Genomic DNA, 12656 nt, shown 5'->3' with positions numbered 1-12656 from the left:
TTGGTTGCTACGCCAGGATACGCTCTCACCAATTGTTGATTTGTATAGGTTAACTCTTTGTTAACCGGGATCAACATCAATTGTTGATTTAAAATCTTGATGACTTTAAAAATGTCGCCATGACGACTTTAAATCGCCTCTGCTTTTTTTCCTCTCTCTCACTAGGTGATCCTAATACGTCGTCGTAGCAAAGAAAAGAACTAGACATTTTGCATTAGAGGTTTAGCAGAGCAAATTTGAAATATTCAAAGTTTGACAAGGTTTGAAGTAAATTGGAATATACAGCATAAAATATAATAACTGGGATAATACATACCCAGAAATATGATTTGCAGTAAGCAGACATTCTTACAAACTAATAACAATTTTCAAATTCCCCTGAACTGGTCACCAGCCAATCGCAGGGCAAAATCTAAGCAAACAACCATTCTCACTCACATTCACACCTACGTCCAATTAAGAGTATTCAATTAACCTACCATGCATGTTTATGGGATGTGGGCGGGAACCGGCGCGCCCGGAGAAAACCCACCCAGGCAAGGGGAGAACATGCAAAAACTCCACACAGGCGAGCCCGGATTTGAACACGGGTCCTCAGAAAAGAGAGGCAGACATGCTAACTAGTCGTCCACCGTGCCACCCTATGAATAATACAGCACTTCAATACATTTCTGTTGGTAAATAATGAAAGATATTATTAAATGCAGTTGTGTGGTGTCAATGTTTTAATACTGATCGGTGGCCTCATTAGCCTTGCAGGATGTTGTGTTCTGAATGTGTGCTTGGAACTGAGGGATGCATAGTACAAATAAATGTGGTTATTTTTAGCATAATTACGCCCATGTTTTTCTACGCTCCGATTGGCTGGCAACCAGTCCAGGCTAGCGTACTCTGCCTCCTGCCTGAAGTCAGATGAGATAGGCTCCAACACATCCGTGACCGTGGCGAGGATAAGTGGTATACAAAATAGATTAGATTTAAGTTCCCTATTATGGATTAGCTTTCGCAAATTTCCAGTTCATTCTTCATAGTTTCTCTACACTCCCAAAGATTCACATTAATTCCCACAAATAGGTTGCAACTTTTCCTACAATGGTGTACAGTGTGAAATTTTGGTGAAATCAGTGACGTTCTAAAACTGAGCTGCTTTGAAAAGAGGTTTATGGAAATCGGCAACCACTTTGTAATGCGCATGACTACCGCCTGCGGGACTGGAGTGGAGCAGTGTTGTCTGGAGCGGAATTATCTTTCTTGGAGTCCGAAATCGGATAGGATTGTTTAGCCTTGGCGGAGGTGTATTTATACCTGGATTTTTTTTCTCAGCGTGCAAAATCACCTTTACGTAGCCCAATAGGCTTCACCATTCATCATTCTGAGGTCAAGAAGATAGACAGGTGAGGGGTCGTGACTTGTGTGGAAAAGGCTGGAGATGAAAGAGTTAAATGCCAAGGCGTATGTATCCTGTCTGACTTTGATGTCTGCCTCAGGTCGCTCTTTCCTGGCTGTCAATCTTGGCCTCGAGCTGATGGGAGGCTGCGCCTTTCTGAGAACGGGCTTGCTCAGACTCAGACCGTCTCCTCGCCTCGACAAGAGGGCTGGCGTGATGTGTCAGCCATACACGCAACGTGGAACAAGTGCTCTTCAATAAATTTCAATTTAGTCGCTTTGTTGATTTCGTGTTTGCCGACTCAGTGTGAAACCTTGAAAGAAAATAGGCGAGAGCGCGGGGGGGGGGGGGTGGTCTGTTGTGTTGCGGTTCTGGAGTGACGTACATTTCTGCGGAGCTTTGATGTTTACTGGTGGGATTCAGACGAACAATGACAGGCTGATGATGCGGCATCGCAGGCAACCTTTTTAAACCTCCGGCCCATCCTGGCCCCGGTCGTCTCACCCTCCAGTGACAAGCGCTTTAATATGACAAGGGTAAACACCTGAAGCGCTGCACCAAAACGCGCATGACGAAGTTCAGATCAAGAGAAGCAGACCTTAAATGGTTTGTACTTTGTGTTCAAGTTGTTGTTTTACACATGGCTGTCATCTTTGAATTTGGCCATGTTTTATTCAGCACTTACTGCACAGCCATTCATTCACAGTATGAACCTTTACTCTTTACCATCGCTTACATTTTTAAAAATAAATAATCATTGAAGGCACTTTTCTTTTTTTTTTTTTTTTTTTTTTTTTACTGGAAAACTGCCTCCTCACTTGTTAACTAACTATATTTAATTATTCCGTACGTGTACCTGTGGCTCGGAAGTAAAGCCTAGAGAGTCTCTGTCACCGAAACGCACGGGTGCAATCAGTAAATGGGGCAATCGATAATTGCCAACAGCCTATCAAAATATCCCTCCTCTCTCCCTTATCGTCGTCTGTTTCAAACTCTATGTGCCAATCTGCTGCTTCTTTGACAATCGCGCCATGTTTTTGTGCTTCACAAAACAAAAACAAACATACAGTACAGTGTACTGTATGTGGATCTTTAGGACCCGATACAGGGTCACAGTTTTTCCTGTTGCAGCGCGTCGGCAGGTGTGCGGTGTTCAATCGCTTGGTGTGAAGGTGTGAGTCGCCAACTGAAGTTTTGTGTCAGTGAACCACTTCAGTTGCATTCGGGCACGTCGCATGGTGTGCGGCTGGCCTAAATCATCCATTGGTGTGACGATGAGAATTAAAAAAATGTTTACACTATACTGTACATGCCCTGTAATTGGATGGCGAACAGTCCAGGATTTACCCAACCTATTGCCTAAAGTCAGCTAGGATAGGCTCTAGCTCAACTGCAACCCTGATGAGGACAAGTGTTCTAGAAAAGGGAGGGATGGATTTATAACTGGATGCAATGGCGTCATATCTGGGTTTCTGCTAGAGTATGTTGTTGGACTTTTACTAATCAGTCGTCCTGTTTTTACAACAATTGTGTTCATCGGTTTCTTTAAAACATTTTATTTTCAAACATTTTAGAAGAACAAAAGCATTCAAGAGACGCAAAACCCGCACTGTGATATCTGCTCGCCATGTTACTCTATGAAACATTGTCATTTGATCGGCCCCAAAGTTGAGTCTAGTTGTTGCTGAGCCTTTGTGTCACAATGTACCTCACAACGGAACTTAACACTTGACAGAACCAAGGCCTGTTGTCAGCAGCTGAACTTGATCCCCTCAACTTGTTCTTATTGAAAAGGGACACACAGAGATGTAACTCCTTTTATTTTTAAATCATGGGCCCTTTAAGTTTTGATTTACAGTATCTGAGGACCAATATAAAATCTATGAAAGATTATTTCATTGATTGAACAACTGTTCATTATTTTATACTGTATTGCTGCCGTCCGGCGGAAACTTTCCATCTCCAAAACCATCACTTTTCAGGAAACCCCAAAACGTCATCTTTGTCGAGCCATAAACATTGCATCGTCAAAGAGCGCAAGACATTTTCAACACTTCAGATTGGTCAATAATTTGTTGGAGGAAAAAAAAATAAAAAAAATAGGCACACACAGACGTGGGTACAAATGGTATCAATTTGTGAAAAAATATTAAATTGACCAAATTTGGATATAGGTGGTTTTGGCCTGACGCCAGCGATATAATACAGCAGTTACTTCTGACCAAGCAATTTGAAACGTTGCTGCTTGGATTACATAATCCTTCTTAGTCAGCTTCTTCGATGGAGTGGACGATTGGCAACTTGGTGCCTATTCGATGTTTAAAAAAAAAAAAGAAAAAAAAAAAAGAAACATTTTTGATTTAGTGGTAATGTTGCTATTAGTCTATGGATGATTCTAAAGTTTGCTGTATGGTGTTGATCAAGGCGAAACACATAAATAAACCGTATTCCTGTTAACCGGCCAGTTTCTGCTAGCTATACGTCAGGCTATTTGATTCAACCCTTCTAGAGGGAGAATTAAACGCAGAGCAATTTATTTAAAAACAGCAGAGCGTGGAGATGGCAAAAACAGGAGACGTGAATGAAAATAATGCACAAGAATACGCCCTTATATTATCCTTGAGTCACAAGCAGCTAGCTAGCTAGCTGTTGCGCTAGCTAGCTCGCAATAGCGTTCAAAGTCTATAATAAATCACCAGTTGAGCGAAACAACTAACGTCTCTTGTAGCTTGGTTTGGTCAGTACAACATCACTTCCTCTTGTTATATTGCTTGCTTATTAAAATTTGTGTTACGTTCCATTTTGGGGGCATTTTTATAACCGTTCCTCTAAGGTTGTATTTGTTTTTCGAACTGCATGACAGACCGCTCTCGATGCTCTCAAAAGCTGTATATTATCGCCCGTGCTTTGTACGTTCCTCGCTCTCCATTAAGCCAAAAATCATCAGTTGAGTGAATGTTCATGTTTGAGAGGTCTCTCTACATGTTTTGACATCTCCCTTACTCCCATTTGAAGTCAAATGAAGGGGACGCGGTTGGAACATTGTTTACCCACTGTTCCTCACAACTGTCACTTGTCCAGAAGGCCAGACAGATGCTCCCTTGTCATCCTCCTCACCTCTGGCATTTCAAACTGACGCTTATCTCGCACATTGTCGGCCGTCGGACCACAAAGGTGGGTTCACGTTACCCAGAGGGCCAGGTAACTTCAGAAGGATAATCCTTAGACCTGGTAAACCGGTCCTTTTGCTTGACATATAGCCGTGTTTCATTGTGTGTGCGGTTGGATGTGTGACTCCCTGGGGTAAATCATTGTCCGCTTGCTTCGCTATTTCCAACTCCATCTGTCAGCTTATGAAAATAAATGACCAAGCCCGAGAACCTCTCCCTATTTTACATGTACAAAACACCTGCAGCTTGTTAAACGTGTTATGGATGATTATTTGCTGACTTAAAGGTGCTATTAATTGATTTTATTATTTTGAGGCTAAGGGGCATTATTGTGCAAAATCTTTATAATTTTTCTTTATTCATCTCACGGCACACCGACAAACAAAAATGTCACAAAACGTAGATACACTGTATCAGTACAATACAGTATACAATTACTAGATGAATAGATGACCAAAGATCCATTATTTCTTGTAAATGAATACTTTTTTGAGCAGTTAAGTAAAATGTGATCATTTCCCACGGCACACCTGAAGATCGCTCATGGCACACTAATGAGCCACGGCACATTGGTTGGGAATCACTGAATTACTGAAAGTACTGAAAGGTGTTTCTCATATTTTTGTAACATTATTCAGCTACATTAAAAGGACACATTATTTTAAACCACATAAAAGTAAAGAAATTCTGTAGATTTTTACACTGTCAATGAAAGTATTATCTTTGTAAAAGCAGAATTTGGGGATATTGCTATAAAGATTGTATAAAGTACCAAATGAATTGTCTTGCATGTTTATCTGTAAGGCATTTTGCTGACTCACACTATGAATTCGTCATTATAATGGCTCTTATGGCCCGACAATGTTTTTTGTTTGTTTGTTTCATTTCTGAAGTAATGCAAGACTATAGTTTGAATTACGCAATTACTGACAACTTTCTTGTTTGTTTCCCCATGCATTGCACATTCTCCCCCCCCCCCCTATTTAACCCATCACTATCGTGTCTCATGATGGCCTCGCATGACCTCCTATGCCACCCATAAACCATGGCAGGCTTTAGAAAAGACACAATTCTGGGTCATAGTTCTGCTTTCCCGCCTCCCCCCACTTGGGAGCGATGGGTGCCAGCTTTTGTTTTTTTACCCACCTCCCTTGGCACTGTGGCCAGGATTTACAATGGAAAAACATAGTACATATATTTCCCCCCATGCTGAGCTGGTGAATCTGGAATGTGTGCTTTGGCAAGATTTTGCGAGAAGTGTGAAAGAAAAAAAACAACAGAGCTGTAAACACCCTGTGTGGACTCAGACTGGCTTCTCTCTTCCAGATGTGGAGGATGCATGCATGAGTGTTAGTTCAGCTACACTCCAGCAAGCGCAGAAACACAAAACACTGCCACTACTGTCCTGCTGCCTGTCCATCAGCTGGCCCCTGGACACTGTATAGTAAACTGTGTGTGTGAATGTGTGTGTCCACCACCTCCACATAGTCAGAAGTGGCACCAAGTGCGCACACACAAGCAGGCATACAAAGTGGAAGCTAGATATTAACCTAGCCAGAATGCAGTTTCTCTAATTGTCACTATTTCAAGCGCACAAGATCATCTGACACTAGTAAGCTCATTATTGCACAAGAGGGACTTTTTTTTTTTTTTTTTTTTTTTTTTCTTTCCTCCTTATTGTGCTTAAATGATTCCAGAAGTCTTCGAGTGAACCAATCAATTAAAAGTTGACAGTGGGTGATGTTGCTGTCTGGCAGTCATTATGCAAATGAGTCATTCAAGGTGTTAGCTTAACATGAGCTTCTGTCTATAACAGTGCTTTTTAAGGGCATCAGTTCTGATCATCTAAATGGTGTTTTCTCAGTTTTTAAATATGCCAAAATGTAGTCAAATATGTAACCCAAAATATTGCATGACATTACTTTTAATTAAAGATGTGCTAACTAATCGGCCATCGTGCCGACCACTTTGTTATCATGCTAAAAGCAAATACATTACAAGCAATGTTCCAATGTTAGCCTAATAATTCTTTCAAATTCTAAATTCTGTTCACCCAAAATATTTTTTTCCCCCAAGTTTGATCGTTTCTCGGTTAAGTTGGTGTCGCCATTGCCACATACCAGCAGACAAGAAAACAGCATGGTGGATGGCAGATGAGAAGCCGGAAATGTTCCAAAGAAGTCCCTCGCTGTTTGATCATTTTTAATGTAAAGACCGAAAATTACATAAACAGGTGTGTTTTTGGTGTGTAAACATTTAACCCGCGCGAGATCATGTGGCTGGCCTGAACTCTGCCGGCGTTGTGAGGTTGCCAACGCACACATGAGCAGCACACAGGCACACTTGAGGAATGACAAACTGGCGCTGCTAGTGTTCCTTTATGACGGGCGCCTAGAGGAAAGATTTGGTCTATCATCCTCTGCAGCGGGCCCCCACCTCCTCCTCCCCTTACTCCTCCTCTTTCTCCTCTTCCCCTTTCCCCAGGCATGAAGCAGTCAAGACAAAAGCACAGATCTGATTGTTTGCTTTGGCTTTGTTGATGCACAAAGACAGAAAAAAAACCACACACACAGGATGTAATAGTGTGAGCCAATCGGCAAAATGCAGATGCTTGTCAAGCAAAGTGAGACATCGTCATGGAGGTGGATGCAGGTGTGTCACAATAGGACAAAACTCTTAAGCTTGGATACACTCTCACAAATCAAATAGATGAGTGTTGACCCTTGACTCATACAGCTTGGGAACGTACGTTTTTTTCGACCTGAACAAGATACCTTATGGCAATGATTCCCAAAACTATCAATGTCCTGTTGCAATGTGAAATGATTTTCTTTTCACTTACAAATAACATATCTTTCTTCATCGATCTGTGCCAGCGACATGTAGTGACATGCAGAACGATGAAATGCTCTTCCACTAAATATCAGAAGATACATTTGACCTGTGTGTCCAGCTGTTGCAATTCATACAAAAGCATAAATTCCGAACTGTAAATGTCAGATTATAGTCATAGCTATGAATCTCCAATGCATGGACACGGTAATGCCTACAGGTTCCGAAACTCAACTCTCTCCCGTTTTCCAATAAAGCAACTTCAAAGTAACATTTGATGCATTCATTTTCTCACAGAACCGTCTGTCGTCATCCGAGCACGCAAAACGATGACTGCCGACCGTTTGCTTCAATGTCAGGTCCTCGATCTTCTGTCTCAGCTGGCGAATTTGGATCAGGAACCGCTTCGTAGTTAAGGTCCTGTATTATTTGCCAAACTTTATAACCCATTTGTACAGTATGTACAGGGTGTTCCAAAAGTCACTATCCACTTCCTGTTTTGTTTCAGGTATCATTCAGACAGATGGGGAAGCCATCAACTTTTGACAGCTCAGGCTTTGCAAGTTTTTTTTGTTGTTTTTTTTTTAGCATCTCATTTCCTTGCCCATGGCTCGCCAACTGACATTGGAGCAGCGTTGCAAAATTGCCTCCCAGCAAGACGTTTTTCTGTCCACGACTATAGTTCAACGCCAGTTTGAGAAGCTTTATGGCCGTCACACAGCTCCAACGTGTAGTTACAATTTACGCTGTCCGTGGCAAGTTTCTCCAAACGAGATGTATTCTCCACAAACCACACAGTGGAAGGCCTGCTACTACTTCCCCCACTGATGAAAACTCCAAACTCTTAGAGCAGGCGTCCATGTGAAGCCAAGGTAAGTCTGGTGTTAAGATCGGTGTCATTGTGACGTGGAGAATTGACTCTCCCAATTAGAGGTGAGTTCAGCGGAGTCATTTTCTATTGTGATGTAGGAAATCCTTATTTGCTTTATTTCCAGACAGTTTCCATGAAAGTAGTGGCTCAGGCTTGGGATTTGCCTCGTCTCCGGTTACGGCGCTCCTCGTGGATCCTTTCTGCTTTACCCGTGTTTCTGAGGGCGCAACCTACATTTTTGTGTTCGGTTTTATGTTTCAGGCAAATTGTCTACAGAGTCATTTGCGTCAAAGCCCACCTTCATGTTGAAACCCCCTGCTGAAATCCCTCCACGTGGGTCTCCTATTTGCGACTATGTCGTGATGAGCCGAAGCTGTGATAATACATCCCGGCACGTCATCGGGGGCCCGCGGCCTGTCACTCGCACGCACGTGCCCCTGTTCCCGTCAGGCCCCCCGAACAGAGGGCGTCTTGTAAAACGTGACGTGCCAGTGCGGAAGATCAGAGCTTGTGCAGTCGCTCGGGAATGCGCTCTTTGATTTTCGCCACAATGAACGTTGTCAATCTGCGTCACGGCCTCACGACGGATAAACTTGCCTGGTGTGTGTGTGTTTGTGCGTACGAGTCTTCGCTGACGACACACACACACCTGCGTGAAGAACACGCCTCGACGCAGGCCTGTGTGTGGCGTGGAGGAGACGCCACCGAGTCTGGGCTGCGTTCGAGAGCGTTGAATGCTTTGAGAATGTTTGTATTAAGAGAGACATGGCGAGGACCCATCCCTTTGCCCCATGACTGCAGGGCTCGCCTTTGTTCTTGGCTCGTTGTACAGACGTAATTACAAGCCTGGCAGGGCCTCCTGTCCTCTGTCTGTGTGTGTGCACGCACGTTCTCATGCAATGCTTCTTTTCTCGACTGTAATAAAACTAAAAGATGTCTGCTCATTTTACAAATGTGTTTTCACCTCTTTCTCAAGAAGGAGCACACATTTGAGTGGCGGCTCTTAATATTTTCAAATCAGGGAAGCCAATGATTTATGTCAGTCGAAGAGCCGTAACTTGGAACGCCGTGGCTGTCAACGGTAAAAATGTTAACCCCAAATGGACAAGAGAGGACACGCACTTTGAGAATAACGAGCGATACAATTGAATCATAACTTGCTTCAAAAGGAGACGGTTCAAATGCAACGTAATAACTAACTTTATGCACGTGAACATGCAGTTATCATCTGCCTTGTGCAACTGGTGACCCCCCTCCCCCCAACCACAGACATCTTGCTTTGTCTCACAGCATAGTGAGAGGAACAAGGTGTACTTTCTTATCCTTGCTTCATGAGGTTATAGTTAACATGAAACCCATTTTATGAGTGCAAAGGCATATATCTTCTAACAGTGGCCTCATGTAAGTGCAATGCGAAACTGCATGAAATAGGTTCAGTGTTGTTCTTGGCTGTGTTTTGTCGTTTGTCTCATGGTAATGGTGTTTTTCTAAAAATAGAAAAATAAATTGAAAGTATCCCGCATCTATTGTCCGTTTACCTTCTTAATTCAGCGGCTCAGGGGCCACACATATAAGTGCCCCCCCCAACCCCCCCCCCCCCCCTCCCCCCCCAAAAAAAATCGGCTGTTCTTGTTTTGATCGACATTGTCCTTGTCGGGAAAAAACAAAAACAGCTCCTTGGATGTTGAAGCCAGAACATTTTGAGCCAATACCTTTTCTTCATTTGTCAATAAAGCAATCCGCCGCATGCCTGTGGCCAACTACAACTATGCAAATTAATGAAACTTATGTTGCAGTGTAGCTTCTTCTTCTTTCATGAGCCCAGAGTGAGGATCAAGCCGGGAGGCGCCAAATCACAATTTATACCCACTCGATCCTTTTTCTTCTCCTATTTTGTAAACTAGGAGTTCACGCTAAAGTTGTTGTTTTTAATTTTTATTCCTTCTGTTTTTTTTTTTTTTAAATAAATATTATGGCACTGTGCCACATCAGGACCAAAATCTCATAACAATCGGAGGGATAGGAAAACAATTCTTGTCACCAAAATATCAAAAGATCATACTCTACTTCCATCAGCATCCCCTCAGATTGCTCTAATATGTTTACGTACACGCCACACTATAAATTCTATCTACAACCTTGACAACAGAGAGTCTGTACGTACATGATTAATTTCAACATTAGTAACCACTTGCACAGTCAAATTACATTCACTACAAGTACCGTCATATCCAAAATTCTACCTTGGGACTCAGCTGTGATTGACGCTGTCAGCGGCGTACTAATTCACTCCTGTAAACTACATTATTGAACATATCGTTCAGTTAACGCTGATAAGTACCCTGCACAATCGTTTGTGCCAATCAAAACAATATCGGAACTCATTAGACGTGAAAGGTTTAAACGCAAGAGCCGTCAAACGCCGTTTAGACTGGAACTGGAACAGGAACAATGCCGAGCAGACTGCCGTCCACGACATCGTTGGATTCGTGCATTTCCTGATCCTGCGAAAACCAAACAACTGTTTATCTTAACTATTACTGGGAGCCGAGTTGGCAGAAGCGCCGGAATTCTCATCACTAAATCGGTGAGATTGGTGTTGGTGTCTGTAGATTCTTGGAGGAAGCCTCCGCCGTTGTTGGTCGCAATCAAAGTCGACGGGATCTCGAAGATCGCCGCGGCGAAGACGATACTGTAGCTAACTAACGCAATCAATGACTTGGAAGGCTTAGCAAGCTTTAAGGGTTCATTTAAGTTACTTCACGAGATTTAAGTCCTGGCACACTCACCTGTTGTTATTTTTTTTGTTTACAAAGCATAATACTTAGCGTTTTAGGGTCATTTTATAGTTGTTTAAAAACTTTGGACTTCATTAAATGAAATGTTCTTGGCTTTGTCTGGTTTTGTGATTAAATTACATCGAAGACCTCTTTTTTTGGTTTGTTTTTCTTTTCTAAATTAGCCTCTTAATTGCTTAATGTAGACTAATTTAGAATGTCCCAAATTAAAATGATCTGCTTTACCATGGAGCCATACTTTTCTTTCCCAAAAGATTTTTTTTCAACTCAATTCACAGAAAACGAACGTCTCCTTTTTGCATTTGAACTCTTCAAGTGGTCAATCCTAAACTGGGATTTCTGGCAAGTCACTGTGACATATTTCAACATAGAAAACAGACAGTACGTTAGGTATATTTGGAAGAAGAAAAAAAGTGCTGTTTATTTCATATCTCTGGGCAGTCGTGTACTTTATCTCGAGACGAACCTATGCATGTGACAGATTAAGAAGTGCGCATTTTCATCTGTCATCCCCGAGGCCCATATTTTCATTGTATATATATACAGATATTGCTAAAATATGCCGTTGAATTAGAAATTATGGTTCTGGATGACTGTCTCCTTTTTGGCATGTCATTTTAGTGACAGGATATCTCAGTGTTCATACTCTGTTTCGGAGGGATATAAAATTTCTAGTTGTGAATGAAATTGTTCCATAATAATAATAATTTGTGGCTTTGTTCTGGCGGCCTGTTTTGGCTGCGTGGGGATCGGGAAGCAGTCCAGCATGCAAGGCAGGCCTTCACTGTGACTGTGGAGCTGCAGGCGGCGTTTAGCAGGACCTGACCAAAATGATGGGTTTGGACAGCACTGCAGCAACACATTCAACCCACCAAACGCTCTTTAGGATGTGACCATTTCTTACTGTACATACGAGCTCACGCGTGATGGCTCTATTTCGATGTATACGCTCAGAAATGCACTTTTTGGTTGTTCCGAGCATATTTGATCGAGTTCAACGCAATTCTGAAGACAGGATTATTCTTTTTATGCCTCAGGTTATAGTTTTCACTCATGTACTTGTGTGTGTGCGCACTTTTTATTTGTATTTTTTCAAAAGGGCTCCCACTCTTGGCATATCCGTGTTTTCCCACATTTCCCATCGTTGTTTGTTTACTTTAGAAACCTTGACATTTAGTCACAGCAATGCACGCAGCTACGTGTTTTTGTGTCTATTTGCAATCTTGCAATTCTATCTGTGAGTTTGCCACCACCCCCCCCCCCCACCCCCCATTTAATGGCAATATTTAAATATTGATCCACGTATGAATCAAAGTGAGGAATTAAATATTTCAATACCATATTTCTTATGACCTGTGGCTGCTAATAAGAAGTGTTTCTTGCGGATTTGCGCAACGTTATGCCATTTAGTATGCGGCTGATCATATAGATCTGTGAGAATGAAATATTGTCAAACGAAAACTGGAAATAATAAATGTCCGATGCATGATCAGAACCGTCTAATATTTCATTTAACGGCTATTTTCAAATGGTTTCGTTTGTGGAGTCATGCTGAAATGATGGTATAAAAATTGAAACCGGTATACGATTGGCTATTA

General features: G+C 42.2%; 1 long non-coding RNA gene across 1 annotated transcript; it reads left to right on the top strand.

The window, feature by feature from the left end:
- The first annotated feature begins 7126 nt into the window (after nucleotides 1-7126).
- Nucleotides 7127-9782, top strand: LOC133418145 (uncharacterized). The gene is made up of 3 exons (XR_009770420.1): nucleotides 7127-7209; nucleotides 7687-8261; nucleotides 8385-9782. It is a non-coding gene; the product is annotated as an uncharacterized LOC133418145 (long non-coding RNA).
- The last annotated feature ends 2874 nt before the right edge of the window (nucleotides 9783-12656 follow it).

This window comes from Phycodurus eques, chromosome 19 (genome assembly GCF_024500275.1).
Source record: "Phycodurus eques isolate BA_2022a chromosome 19, UOR_Pequ_1.1, whole genome shotgun sequence".
NCBI lineage: Eukaryota > Metazoa > Chordata > Actinopteri > Syngnathiformes > Syngnathidae > Phycodurus > Phycodurus eques.
This window is presented reverse-complemented; position numbering and strand designations above follow the sequence as displayed.